Source organism: Lactuca sativa, chromosome 1 (genome assembly GCF_002870075.4).
Source record: "Lactuca sativa cultivar Salinas chromosome 1, Lsat_Salinas_v11, whole genome shotgun sequence".
Lineage (NCBI taxonomy): Eukaryota > Viridiplantae > Streptophyta > Magnoliopsida > Asterales > Asteraceae > Lactuca > Lactuca sativa.
Genome location: NC_056623.2, coordinates 155,357,199 through 155,372,043, shown reverse-complemented (window position 1 = coordinate 155,372,043; position 14,845 = coordinate 155,357,199). Strand labels below are relative to the sequence as shown.

The window sequence follows — 14,845 nt, the reverse complement described above, 5'->3', positions numbered from 1 at the left end:
GTTCATAAGTATTTTTTTAAATAAAAATATGTGTTATGTTTTTAGTAAATATAAGAGAGACGTATGATTAAAAGTGAAGCAACTTTATCCACGTCGTTGTTTCTTTTTATTACCACCAATAAAAATATCATGTTGTTCCAAGCCTCTAAATTAAGCTACTCATGAGGGATCACTTAGATAACTTCTTTAAAAAAATATAAGGAATATCAACAAGAGAAAGGAGTATTTATTCATACGTTGATGAAGTGATTATTTGTCCAAAATTCAAGAGTAATCCACTTTTCAAACCTCTCCGGTTTCATTCAAATAGCATAATCTGATAAAGGGGAAAAAAGAGAAGAGATAAGGAATGCTGATTTCAACTATGATTCGAAATGCGGTTGCTTCAACATTACACGTCGCCATTGTCATCATGCTACAGGCCCCAACGACTATCAAGCTGAAAAGTTCTTTTCTGGTGAACGATGAAATTGAGTTGAGTTAACATAGAGATAAAGATATTTTGAGACACCGGAGGATATTACTAAAGCATAGTTCTCAAAGAGGTGTTGTGTAATTCCCTTTTTACGAAAATTATGATCAACATGTTACAGGGTAAATGAACTTCCTCAACTTTTTGTTTTTCATTTGAAATTTCTAGAATTATAGACTTGTGATCATCACCTTCCTTCTTGGATTTAATTTCGTTGGGTTAAAAGATAAGTATCAGGACCTTTTTACCCCTCTGAGTTAATATTGGTGAATGCCTACGAAAATTAGTGACGGAATTTTTCCGTCGGAAATTTGTGCCGAAATTCTGACGGAATTGTGACAAACATAAAAACCCTAATTTTAGTGACGGAATACTGACAAAATAGCGATGAAAATAAATTCCATCAGAAATCCGTAGGTGATTACCGACATATGGTTCTGTCCGATTAGGTAATCTGTCACTTATGGTTCTGTCGGGAATCCGTCACTCGGTAATTATAGTTCTGTCGGTAATCCTTGACTAAAACTATTTGTCGGTAATCCGTTACAAAAAAGTTTCCGTCGGTAATCCATCACAATAATATCTGTCGGGACTCCGTCGGCATTGTGTCGTTATTTGGTCAAACAGGTCTGTCGTAGTTGTCCGTTGAAAATCCGTCGGAATTTTCGTCGGTATTCGGTCACAAATAATAATAATAATAATAATAATTACCAAGTTCCGTCGGAAATCTTGTTTAGCGACGGATATGGCCGTCGGAAATCCCCTTCTTTTCTACCAGTGAGATAGAAAAAGATCCTGTGTTTAAGGATTCCTCCTTGAAGATATAGAAATTACCGATTCTTATTCCACAATGCGTTAACCTTCTATTCTCCATTTCCGTTCATAATTGTTTCATAGTCGTTTGTTAATCAAAAGAAATATTTGTTGCTTCTTCATCACACACACACACATACACACACTGTTCTTCTGTTTTTTTTTCTTTTCTATTTCATTTGAGTCAAGAACTCTTGAATATATCCTCCTTATTCGTCAAATTAGTGCTAGTTGTGCAAGTTTAACTGCCTAAGAGTTCACGAACAGGGCTGTAAATGAAACAAAAACTTATAATCTTGAGAAGCCATAAATTTTCCATTCCGTTATACACACACACACTTATCTACTATTTCTCTTTCCTTCTTTTCTTCTCATTTGACGCCATGCAGGTGCTGCCAAGTGACACGTAAACATACAACTTTTTTTCTTTTCTTTTTGACATTTCTATTTCTATTTGGCCAAGTGATTTCTACTTGACAGTTCATATTTAAGTTATTAATCACATGTGATTTAAGGTTCTGTTAAAATTGAATTACTTCTGTTTTTTTTTTTAACGACAAGAACTATAGGCTAGACAAAAATGCAATGTTACAATTGGTACACAACCAAGACACACATGAAATAAAGTAAGAGTGTGCTAAATATGACATAATGTTTATGTAGGAAGCAAAGAAGAAATACTATAACAAGAATAGCAGCCTATCATCTCTCATAGTGACCACCATATTGAATGAATTTTGTCGAGCCCACATTGCCCTTCTGTTAAAGTAACACAATTTTCATGATTGACCAGCAAAGCATTTACACAATTATGACCCTTCTATCGATCAAACATCATCACACTGAATAATTTATTGCTCGGACACATTGAACTAGAATAACTAGAAACACTGGAAGCAGCTACAACAGGGTAAAACCGTCCCTTGGTAGATCATTTTGAGTGTATTATGTGTCAAACACATATAAAATGTCACATTATATATAAACTGAACTTGAAAATTTTGGTTTCCTCAATTTACTTGGAAAAAGTGGTAAGATTGTTTTTTCTTAATAAATTCTTTGGACATAAGATTTAATGCAAGATTTATTTTAGAAAAGTAAGTGAGCAATCTTTTTCTTTTTCAAAGTAAGTGATCACGATATCTTGTAAAAAATAAGTGAATAATGTGTTTATGAAGTATCTCTCTTTCTCACACTCCGATATTAAATAGATAACATTTTTCTATCTTTCCAATATTAACTCAAGAGTAAAAGGGTTCAAAATTTTTATTTTTTAAGTGGAAGAATAAAAATATTCAGTGGAAATATCAAAACCCTAATTCCATTACTTTATATGCAGTTACCCAAAACCGGAAAGATTATTGCTTTCATTGCTTGTGTTTTAATATTCCTTTTAGAACCCAATCTTTTACTAACTATTTCTTTTAAACTAATATCTTAAAGATTGTGAATCGTGAGTTATATAGGAACATTGATATATTGTAATTTGGTTATCTCGTAGGATTTACTTCACAACAGTGAGCCTGGGATCTCCACCAAAAGACTACTACGTCCAAATTGACACCGGAAGTGACGTGTTATGGATCGGTTGCAAACCTTGTAATGATTGCCCTACATCAAGAGGATTTAATGTATGTTCATCGTTTCTTATAATTCATTTTTTTATAAGGTGCCACTTTTGTGAATCAACTAGTATTTGTACTTTGTTATGATTTTTTCTTTCTTTGAATAGATTTCGCTTACGCTCTATGACCATTCAAACTCATCAACATCTTCTCATGTCTCATGTTCACACCAAATATGTTCTCTTAATCTTATGAATTGGCCTGTTGTTCACACCAAATATGTTCTCTTAATCTTATGAATTGGCCTGTTGTTCACATATCACTGCACTTATAATATCCAATGTGGAGATGGTAGTGCAACATCAAGCCATCATGTATCCGACATAATTCATTTAGAAACATTTTTACAGATAAGAAATCATCAAATACTTCAGCTTCTATTGTATTTGGGTAAGTTATCAATTTTTTATACAATTCACTTTTGCTTCCGTCTTTTCCACAGTTACAAAATCATTTAACACTCTTTAAAAAGACCGTTTATTTTGTCAATTATGCAACAGTTGTAGCACAATGGAAACTGGGGTCTTAACTAAATCCGATAGAGCAGTTGATGGAATTCTGGGGTTGGGTCAGCGCGGTTTACCTATCATATCCCAACTTTCTTCGCAGGGGATTGCTCCTAATTCGTTCGCTCATTATTTTACTGATGGAGGTGGGTTTCTAGTTCTTGGTCAACCAATGGTGCCATATATCGTCTTTACTCCTCGGTCAAATCACAGTAAGTTTTCTATTCACTACTAGAAAACAAAGGGTTTTGCCACAAAATAATAACTACGGAAAATTTCCGTAGGTAATTACCTACATAATACCAACGGAATTCCTACGGAAGGGGATGCCCTAAATTAGTAACAGAATAGCTACAAAATAGCTACGGAATAACAACGGACGCACATTTATAGGTATTTCATTGGTAATTACCTACAGAATAACTACGGAATAACGACGGAAGTAAGCATGTAGGTATTCCATAGGTAATTAGCTATAGAATAGCCACATACTACCCACATAAGAAAATTGCTACAGAATAACTACGAAATACCAACGACTTTAAATTATTATTATTATTATTATTATTATTATTATTATTATTATTATTATTCCCATTACTATTATTATTATTCAATAATCAAGTCTTAAATTTTTTTTTTGATCCTTTTGCTTTGAATATTTAAAAAACTAAAAATTTAAAATTAGAATAATAGTACTAATAACAATAATAATAATTATAAACATCATGACAATATATAATAATCGTAACGAATGTGTTTAACACACAAACAAATGAACAAACAAAAAAAAAACAACTTTAACACATCATTAAGTTAAAATAATATACATTTAATGTATAAATAATAAAAAACGATGATAATTAGGGGATATATATATATATATATATATATATATATATATATATATATATATATATTTGTATAAGTAAGTGTATGTATGTATTTATTTATGTATGTATGTATGTATGTGAGTATATGTATATATATTTATGTATGTGTATGTATGTATATCTGTGCTTATATATATGTATGTGTGTATATATGTATGTGTATGTACGTATTTGAGTATGTTTGTGTATGTGTATGTATGTGTGTATGTGTATCTATGCGTATACACGGTTTTATGTATATTTATATGGTGTATAAATTCGTGAAAACAAAGTAATCAATGTATAAAGATGTTGTGAAAAAATGAAAAGAAAAAAAAAAACCAAATTATACCTTCAAAAATAGAAAAAAAAACCGTAGGTAATTCGTAGGTAAATACCTACAGATTACCTACGGGAAACCTTTATCCGTAAGTATTTACCTACGGATTACCTACAGTTTTTTATTTTCTATTTTTCAAGGGTCTAATGTCATTTTTATCGTTACATTTTATTCACAACATCATTATACTTTGATTGTTTTGTTTTCACCAACTTATACATAATATAAACCTACATACACAGGTATGGATCCTTAGAACCCACTACTCATCTACAACTTTATTATTCTTTTTTTTTATATATAATATAAATGAAAGTTATTTTCTATACACAAATACAAATAAATACAAACATTTACATACAAACGATATGTACATATTATGTTCAGTATATCACGTATTTGTTTAATGAGGTTAACTGTGGCTCAAGAACAAACATAAATTCTAATGATTCACATTTTTTTACAAACGTTTATATGATGTATAACTTTGTGAAAACAAAACAATCAAAGTATAATGATGTTGTTAAAAAATGAAATGAAAAAAAACGCCATTACACCTTCAAAAATAGAAAAAAAATTGTAGGTAATCCGTAGGTAAATACCTACAGATTACCTACAGGCTATCCGTAGGTAATCTACGGATTACCTACTGTTTTTTTTTCAAGGGTCTAATGTAATTTTTATCGTTATATTTTTTTCACAACATCATTATACTTTGATTGTTTTGTTTTCACCAACTTATACATAACATAAACTTATATACACATGTATGGATCGTTAGAACCCACTACTTATTTACAACTTTATTATTATTTTTTTATATAATATAAATGAAAGTTATTTTCTATACACAAATACAAATAAACACACACATTTACATACAAACGATATGTTCGTATTATGTTCAGTATATCATGTATTTGTTTAATGAGGTTAATTGTGGTTCAAGAACAAACATAAATAGTTTTTTTATATCATATATAGTAATGAGTTCTAATGATTCACATTCTTCTACATACGTTTATATGATATATAATTTTGTGAAAACAAAGCAATCAAAATATAATGATGTGTGAAATAAATGAAACGAAAAAAACGAAATTACACCTTCAAAAATAGAAAAAAAAACCCGTAGGTAATCCGTAGGTAAATACCTACAGATTATCTACGGATAGCCTTTATCCGTAGGTACTTACCTACGGATTACCTACAGTTTTGTTTTTTTTTTATTTTTTATTTTTTTATTTTTTATTTTTTATTTTCAAAGGTCTAATCTCATTTTTATCGTTACATTTTTTTCACAACATCATTATACTTTGATTGTTATGTTTTCACCAACTTATACATAACATAAACTTATATACACAGGTATGGATTGTTAGAATCCACTAATCATTTACAACTTTATTATTCTTTTTTTATATAATATAAATGAAAGTTATTTTCTATACACAAATACTAATAAATACACACATTTACATACAAACGATATGTACGTATTATGTTCAGTATATTACGTATTTGTTTAATGAGGTTAATTGTGGCTCAAGAACAAACATAAATAGTTTTTTGTATCATATATAGTAATGAGTTCTATTGATTCAGATTCTTCTACATACGTTTATATGATGTATAACTTTGTGAAAACAAAGCAATCGAAGTATAATAATGTTGTGAAAAAAATGAAACGAAAAAAAAAATGACATTACACCTTCAAAAATACAAAATAAAAAAACCCGTAGGTAATCCGTAGGTAAATACCTACATATTACCTACGGATAGCCTTTATCCATAGGTATTTACCTACGAATTACCTGCAGTTTTTTTTTTTTAATTTTTTTTTAATTTTCTATTTTTCAAGGGTCTAATGTCATTTTTATCGTTACATTTTTTTCACAACATCATCATACTTTGATTGTTTTGTTTTCACCAACTTATACATAACATAAACTTACATACAAAAGGTATGGATCGTTAGAACCCACTACTCATTTACCTTTATTATTCTTTTTTTGTATCATATATAGTAATGAGTTCTAATGATTCACATTCTTCTACATACGCTTATATGATGTATAACTTTGTAAAAACAAAGCAATCAAAGTATAATGATTATGTAACATCCTGTTTAAAACGGGATAATTAATTATAAATCCGGAACCCCGAGAAGTAATTTTATTATGATTTTATTATTATTATTGTCCAAAACCAAATAATAATTAGTTGGGAGTTGGTTTGGAAAGCCAAATGACAAGATTTATATCTCTACGGGTTAAAGTGTGATTGTGGGACTTAATTTGTAAATATTTTCATAAGTCAAGGCCTGATTCATGACATTTTGGACTTGAATTGTAAGGATTTTCAGAAGGAGGGGTTAATGGTAATTTACGGATCTTAATTGAGAATAATTTATAGAGAAAGGGGTTGCTTTGTAAATGTTGGACTTGTAATGAAAAGGATTATTGAAATCAAGGGTGTAAAGGGTAAATTAGGGTTTTGTTTTGAAAGAAAAAGGAAGAGAGGGACTACATGTGTTAATATGGGAACTAGTTTAAGGATCCAAGTATATAACCCTTTCCTTCCCGTCCACACCCTAACCCTAAACCTAATGAGGCATTCATCCACCACCACTGCTCTCTCAACTTCCGGTGCCGCTACCTTCCTCCACCGAGTCGCGCATCACCACAGTTGGAGACCCAAACCACCGGAGCAACCACCTCGTGTCCATCCTAGCACCGGGGAATGAAGTTGGGTGCGTGTTGCCATCGTTCTCTTGGAAGACCGCCATTCAAGCATTCATTCATAACCTGGCGACCATCCAGCCGTCTGCCGGGGACAAGAAACGATGGTGGGTCGTAAACCACCGAGGCTGCTGCCCCTCTTGCGCTGGAACGGTGGGAAATGCATCCGTTGCCACCGCCATCCGTTCGTTGGCGACTAATGGCCAACCCTAGTCGTCGCAGTTGTTATCGCCTCTAGACGCCTCAGTTGCTGCTAGTACTGTTTCGCAGTTGCATTCGCTGCCCCAACACCACCATCAACGACACCCGCGGCTATGTATTGTGATTTTAGTTTGCTCAAACTTTTGCAAAACTTCAAATTTTCAGTGTATTATTAACTTGATTTAAGGAATGAATTATTGACTTTTAATTGGATTGTTTAATAGACAACATACAACAACATACAGTTACAGGGAAACACACAAACACACAAATTGGATTATTTAGAAGCTGATGTGTATTTCACTAGCCATAGAAGTATATTAACACAAAAAAATTTATAGGCAAAAACAGACCGAATTGCCTTTGTCCCAAATTGACTTAAATACAAGAGTTCATTATGTAGCCTTTCTTCCTGTGATTTCAATTGTGCTTTCCATACTTGTAACATGTCGATTTATGTGCTTTCCCTGCCTCGCTTGTTGCTTAGAATCATCCAGTAAAGTAGGAGGAGGAGTTCCATCAAACACATGCTTGGTCTCCATGTTTCCATTGCTTAGAACCATTTTGAATGTATATTTTTTTTTTTATCCTAATTCACATTTCACAGTTTTATTTGACACAATAGTTTTCGTAGTTTTATTTGACACCAACCTCCAAAAATGTAGATAAATTCAGCAACTATCAAATGAATAAAGATTTCAGCTATTAGTTATTCAATATTTATTTGTTAATTTATGAAATATTGAAAATGAATAAAGATTTCAAAGTGAATTAGTTATTTTATACCATTTATTTGTTAATAAAATCTCAACCAAAAGAACTATGGAGTGCATATATTTACGGTACTAATTGTGAAAATTCTTATTAATATTATTAGCTGATGAAAAAGTGGCATAGTTAATTTAAATTTATAAAAGTATTTATATAATTCGATATGTATATTTTCCAAACAGATACGAAAGAATTTTTTTAACTTAAAAATTATTCTATGACATAAAATTGATTTGTCATATTTACTTAACCATATATTAAAATGTCATTACATGTATTTTCCTTTACCACTCATTAATTAGCAATTTATATCAGTATGTTAATTTTTTTTTATAACATTTTTATTTGTTAATTGTAAAACTTATTTTTTTTCTTAATTTGAATCAATTTTTATAAAGTTAATCGGATAAATATCTAACTTAATAACTGCTTCAAAAAAAGGCATTAATGAAATATTCATTTAATTTGTCACATTTGTGATATGTTATTAAGCATATTAAAAGTTACTATTATGAATATTAAAAACAATGTACATTGTTATTATCAATAGTATGTTTTATATTGAATTGAAAGTAAAGTACATTGCTATCATGGTTTAAAGTTGAATTACATTTACTAACTGCATGTGTTTGTCTTGCTATATTTAGGTAAACGAGTTGCGACAACAAATGTCAAACATGGAACAAGCCATGGAAGAAAAGCAAAGTGAAATGAATTTGCAAATGCAACAAAATACGAAATGAAATGGAATTGCAAGTGCAAGTGCAACGACAATTGGCGGCTTTTATGAAACAAATCAATCCGTACGGTAATCCACCAAGTAGTTCTTAGTTTCTGTTTTAGAACACTAAATTTACGTTATGTTATTGACTAGTTCTTAGTTTTTGTAATGATATTGTAATGGTATTTTGAGTATTTGAATGTATGAATGGTATGTTAGTGACTATTTTAATGGTAATGAATGTAATGGTATTTGACTATTATTTTAATTATTTATTTGGTTTTTTTAGCAGAAAGTTTGGATATTTTTTAAATTATAAATTTAATATAGCAACAAATTTTTTACTGAATTGTAGGAAATAAATATTCTGTAGGAATTATAAATTTAATATAGCAATAAAAACTAGTAAAAATTTCATAGAAAATTTGTAGGAAATAAATATTCGGTAGGTATTCTGTAGGAAATAAAATCCAATAAAATCTGTAGGTATTCCATAGGAAAAGATATTGGTAGGTAATCTGTAGGTAAAGTAGGTGGTAGGTATACTGTAGGAAAATCAATTGGTAGTTATTCCGTAGGAAAAGGTGTTGGTAGGTAATCTGTAGGTAAAGTAGTTGGTAGGTATTCTGTAGGAAAAATCATTTCGTAGGTATTCCGTAGGAAAATATTCCGTATGTATTTTGTAGAAGTTTCGTAGCTAAATAACCCGAAGGTAATCTGTAGGTATTCCGTAGTTAAAGTGTTATGTAGGTATTCCGTAGTTAAATTTGTAACAGAATATTCCGTAGGAAATGCGTAGGAACGTCTGTAGCTAATTTGTAGGAAAAAATTACCCACGAGGGTTTTTCCTACAACCTGTTTTTTGTAGGAAATTTATAGGTAACGCCTTGTTCCCACGGATTTACTACCAATTCTACTATAAGTAATTACTTAGTTTTCTAGTAGTGATTGTCTTATGTCAAAAGGAAACCTTTTTACCATTGACTTCATTAAGTCAAAAGAAACACCTATTATCTATAATTTCATTCCACCTACGTTTTGCAGGGGGTATTATAGTATAAATTTGCATACTATATCGTTCAATGGTAAAACATTGTCCATTGATCCATCGGTATTTGCCATAAATGATGATCAAGCAAGAACGATTGTTGATTCAGGAATAACTCTCGCATACCTTACTGAAGAGGCTTACACCCTTTTGTAGATGTTGTAAGTACAATATTAAAATTCTATCAACAACACTTTATAAAATTACATTTTTATTTCTTAATGTGTCATCATTGAGGGATTTTTAGATATTTGACTAATCGTCAAAGATGTTTTTGTATTACTTCTGTTGGTGCAGATCACACAGTCGGTTTTCTTGTCTATGTCTACACCAAATGGAAATTCTTGTTATTCAATTAATTCATGGTTTGCAACCTTCAAAATATTGCTTATATTCCTTCCTTTTTTGTCCTTACTAATTAAATGTCATCAACCCATCTTTAATTCTTTACACCGATTTTAGACTTTAAATAGAACAAAATGTCATATATACTCTTGAATTTCAGATATAGTTTTCTAGACTAAACGAATGCTAATCCTCTTTTTTATTGTTCCATATGATAAATGTTTTTAATTTTTTAAAAATTAGCTCAACGTCTCAAACATATTTCCCACTGTAATGTTGAACTTTGACGGTGGAGCTTCTATGTATTTAAGACCTCAAGACTACCTTTTCCAACAAGGCTCCAACGTATGTTATATACCATTGGGAAAAAAAATTAGTCCTAGATAACTTGTTTAAAAAATGCAGCCTAATTGCCTTGTATTGAATCTTGATCTTGTTGTTGCGATACATTACGGTGGGACTAAGGTGTGGTGTGTGGGCTTTCAGAGGAGTCCCGAGAAAGGAATTACTATTTTAGGAGGTATATGAAATAACATTGTACTTGAATTCATAAAAGAAAATACATGTTCAGGTGATTGAAAAATCCAACCATTACATAATTCCTAAATTGTAGGGTGTAATTGATCATCCACTATGTTGGTATTACCCACTCATGTAGATGTGGTAAATGATGTGTTATTCATGTTTTGAATGCAACTCGATATACCAAAGAATATACATAAACTTGACACTTTGTGTGACTATTGCACATCACATTTAACCATTCCCATGCTGCAATGGCATGCCCTCAAGTTATATAAGAGTTTCACTATTTACTACATGTACAACGAATATGGTTGATATCTATAAAAATAATCCTTGTAGAATATTAATCACCAAAAATATTGATGCAGGTACATGTTTCCTCCCATGTTAAATATTTGTTCGTTCTCTTATGAATCACTGTTTTTGCATAAGTTGTTAGTGTAACCAATATGACTCCTTATAATAATACATACTATTATTTTCATTTAACGTCGAGAAGTAGTTATTTATTTTTCGGAAACAATTATAGAGGTATATATGTTTATTTGCCTCCATGGTCACTGTATTGAGCATACATGTTTTGTATAGTCTTACAGATGACCTCAATGATCGAAGTAATACCAATATCTATTATATTCAAACGACTGTTTGGGAATAAACCCTTGCCCATTTTCGTGATCAATATTGTCAGGCAAGAATCGTCTAGTACCTCTACTAGAATTCTTGATTGTGCAATAAAGTCTACCCAAGTTTACATATAAATCATAAATTGTATAGGATCCATACGTCTACTTAAAGAAACATTCCCCTAAGACACTACGACCAAGCCTAGTCTATAAATTCTAATATAAACTTTGATAACAATACCCTTTGTAAGAATTTGGCAAGACAGGAGTGAGGGAAATATCTATGAAAGAATATATTTTTTATGAAGGAAACGTCCTTAACGTCCCTAAGACATTCTTTCAGCCTCACCAAGAACCAAGAACAAGAATAGACACTTTGTATGACACTAAGCCCAAACATTATGGGGGACAGGTGTAACATCCAAAAATTCTAAGAATAGAGTGAAAATTTCTCTAAAAAGGTTTTATTTATAATTATTAGCAACTCATAAAGTCATCTTTTAGGTTATATTAACATATTCATGGTAGGAATGCGGAAGCTAATACATGTTTTGAAAACCATTACTTTACATAGAGTGCATACCCTGGATGCCATTCCCCTCCTAGAGTGCCCAAAATCTCAATCATGCCAACTCCATGCGCTTTGACCATGAAGGACCTACAACTAAAAGTATAAAGTAGCAATTGTAAGTTGAAGGGTTTGTGAGTAATCACAACACTCACCCATTGATCATATGCAATCCACATAATATACATAAACATCAAGGAATAAATCACATATTACTTAACTTTTATCGCATATAATGTAACATATAACCTTGCTAGCATTCTAATCACCATTCACAAATAGATTCCCTCTGAGAGGCTTTTCTATAGTTTTCTTTCACAGAACACCTTCCACAAAGAGGCTCTGTGTGGTCTTAAATGCTACCTCGACATAACCAGAACTTCCTTCTGAGAGGCTAATCTCTAGTTGTTCCGATTCCCCCAACCACACTTCCTTCTCATAGGCTATTTGTGGTCGGTACATAACATATCACATATTTCACATAAAAATTAAGTTCATCAGAACTCACCTAAAGCAGCAAAACTACAAAACACAATATAAGATCACTAAAGTGGCTATGATGAATTGTCCAGCTCCCTGAACACCTACATCCCAACAATAGTCTCTACTTAGCTCAAAATTCAAGTATTATTTTATAATACTTCATTATTAAATTTATTAATGATACAATACATAGGTCATGGGCAATTCACCCCTCATAATCTTAACTCCATGAAAGGTTGATATTAATCTTTATATTACGTTCCTTTAGTTTTCCATGACTTTAGTTTGATTTACTTGATAATAGTTAAACCTAGTACCACGTCTAATACTTACAATTAGTATGTAACTTGTTAGTTATCAAAATAATATTAATAATGTTTTAAATGGTTACTAGGGAGTCTAAATCTTTGGTCCAACCCAAATATGAAATGTCAACTTTACTCATATGATGCTTAAGCCCACCAACTTTAGTGATATTAATGCTAGCCTATTTAGGAAGATATCTTGGAAAATAAAAACCTAAATTGAATTTAAAAGCATCAACAATGCGTACATGCTGACAACATCAATGTCGTAGTACAATCATTATCCTTCTACTGGGATTTACCTTCAAATTCGGTGATATCATCTCCTTTGGCGACACATTGTTTTGGTGGCGATGCAGCCCATTGAGATCAACACTTGTTGGATGTACCAAATCAAAAAAATTTGAATATTAGGTTCTCCTTCCCCCCTCCCTTCTCCCCATTCAGAATGATATTGGAGGTTCACCATTAGAGACAATAGTGAAACAAAAAATGAAAATGAATGCTCGATGGTGTTGTAACACATTGTTTCCAGTTATAAATCTTGTGCTTTGCAATGTTGGGGGTAGGAATTTCCCCGACACCATGATGCAGTAGGGCCTGGCCAATGGCACATGACTTATTTAATAGCCACCCTGTGGTCGACTCCTTGCTATAGTGTGGTGGTGGTTGGGGCTCAAAACCCGAGTTCTAAGGCCTTAAGCCATATATAAAGGATATGATGGATAGGGTTTCTCCCACACTCATCCTCAATCACCTCCAAGTGAATCTCTTTGTGATCATTTTAACCTCACTTTAGTGTTCTTGGTGGCCATTAAAAAGGAAGAAGAGCATTATGGTGAAAGGAACGACTTTGCAAGCACATGCAATCCCTTCGAGCATCTTCTAGACTTTTGTATGTCTTCCAAAACCATCAGCTTTGTTGTTTTTTCCTTGTAGATCTAAGTTTTGAAGCTAGTTCTTCATGTTCGGAAGATTTGAGTAATTTATCATAGTAAATTTTGCAAATTTATTAATAATTGAGGTCCCTATGAGTCTCGTCATATGGTTCTGACTAGGACTTCTATGTTGATTAGGTTCCATGTATCGGGTTTGACCCCATTTCTCTCATTTTGACCTAATTTGGTGTTTGAAATGCATTAGGTTGTGACCTCATATAGTTAGGATTTTTATGGATCTTTAGGGTACCATGAAGCTTTTTGGAAAGTTTGAATAGAGGACTTAACGGATCAAGGATTTAATAGTATTTTGGATTATCTATCATTGCCAAGACATGGTAAAGTGTTGACCACAGTACGGAGGGCTAATCAATCGCGTTTTTAATTTTAGTTGAGACCATGACACAACAAATTTCTTGCGACGACGTGGTGGTATGCGAGATTGACTTTGACCATTGACTTTTGACTTTTTGATAAGGTCAAATTTTGGTCGACCGATTAGTTTTAGGTGGGTGTATTACTAACCTTTATATCCTTGCGAGCTAAGGTGTTAGTCTACTTCGTCTCTAAGGTGAGTCTTCTCATTATATTGTAGGACACTAGGCGTCACTGTATGCTTGTTGTCTTTGTGACTCTTGAAAAATATGCTATATAAATTCTGCAAGCTGGGTTGAAACATACTTGTTTGTTCAAATAGATGGTTGGTTAAAATAGATCTATGGGCTGACACAAGACGTCGCGTTAAAATAGACCCGTGGGCTGAAATAGGTCATTGGTTTGGAACTAACACATGAGCTAAAATAGGTTGTTGGGTTAAAACCGACTCGTTATTGTATGCATGGTTATATGTGGTATTTTGGGGAAATCACTAAGCTTTGTGCTTACGGTTTCAAGTTTAAATGCTTTAGGTACTTCTTGTAGCAAGGGGAAGGGAACAACTTGATT

The 14,845-nt window shown here is 32.0% G+C and overlaps 1 pseudogene; it reads left to right on the top strand.

Moving 5' to 3' along the window:
- The first annotated feature begins 1,870 nt into the window (after positions 1-1,870).
- Positions 1,871-14,845, top strand: part of LOC111908895 (aspartic proteinase 36-like) — a 51,602-nt pseudogene continuing 38,627 nt past the window's right edge.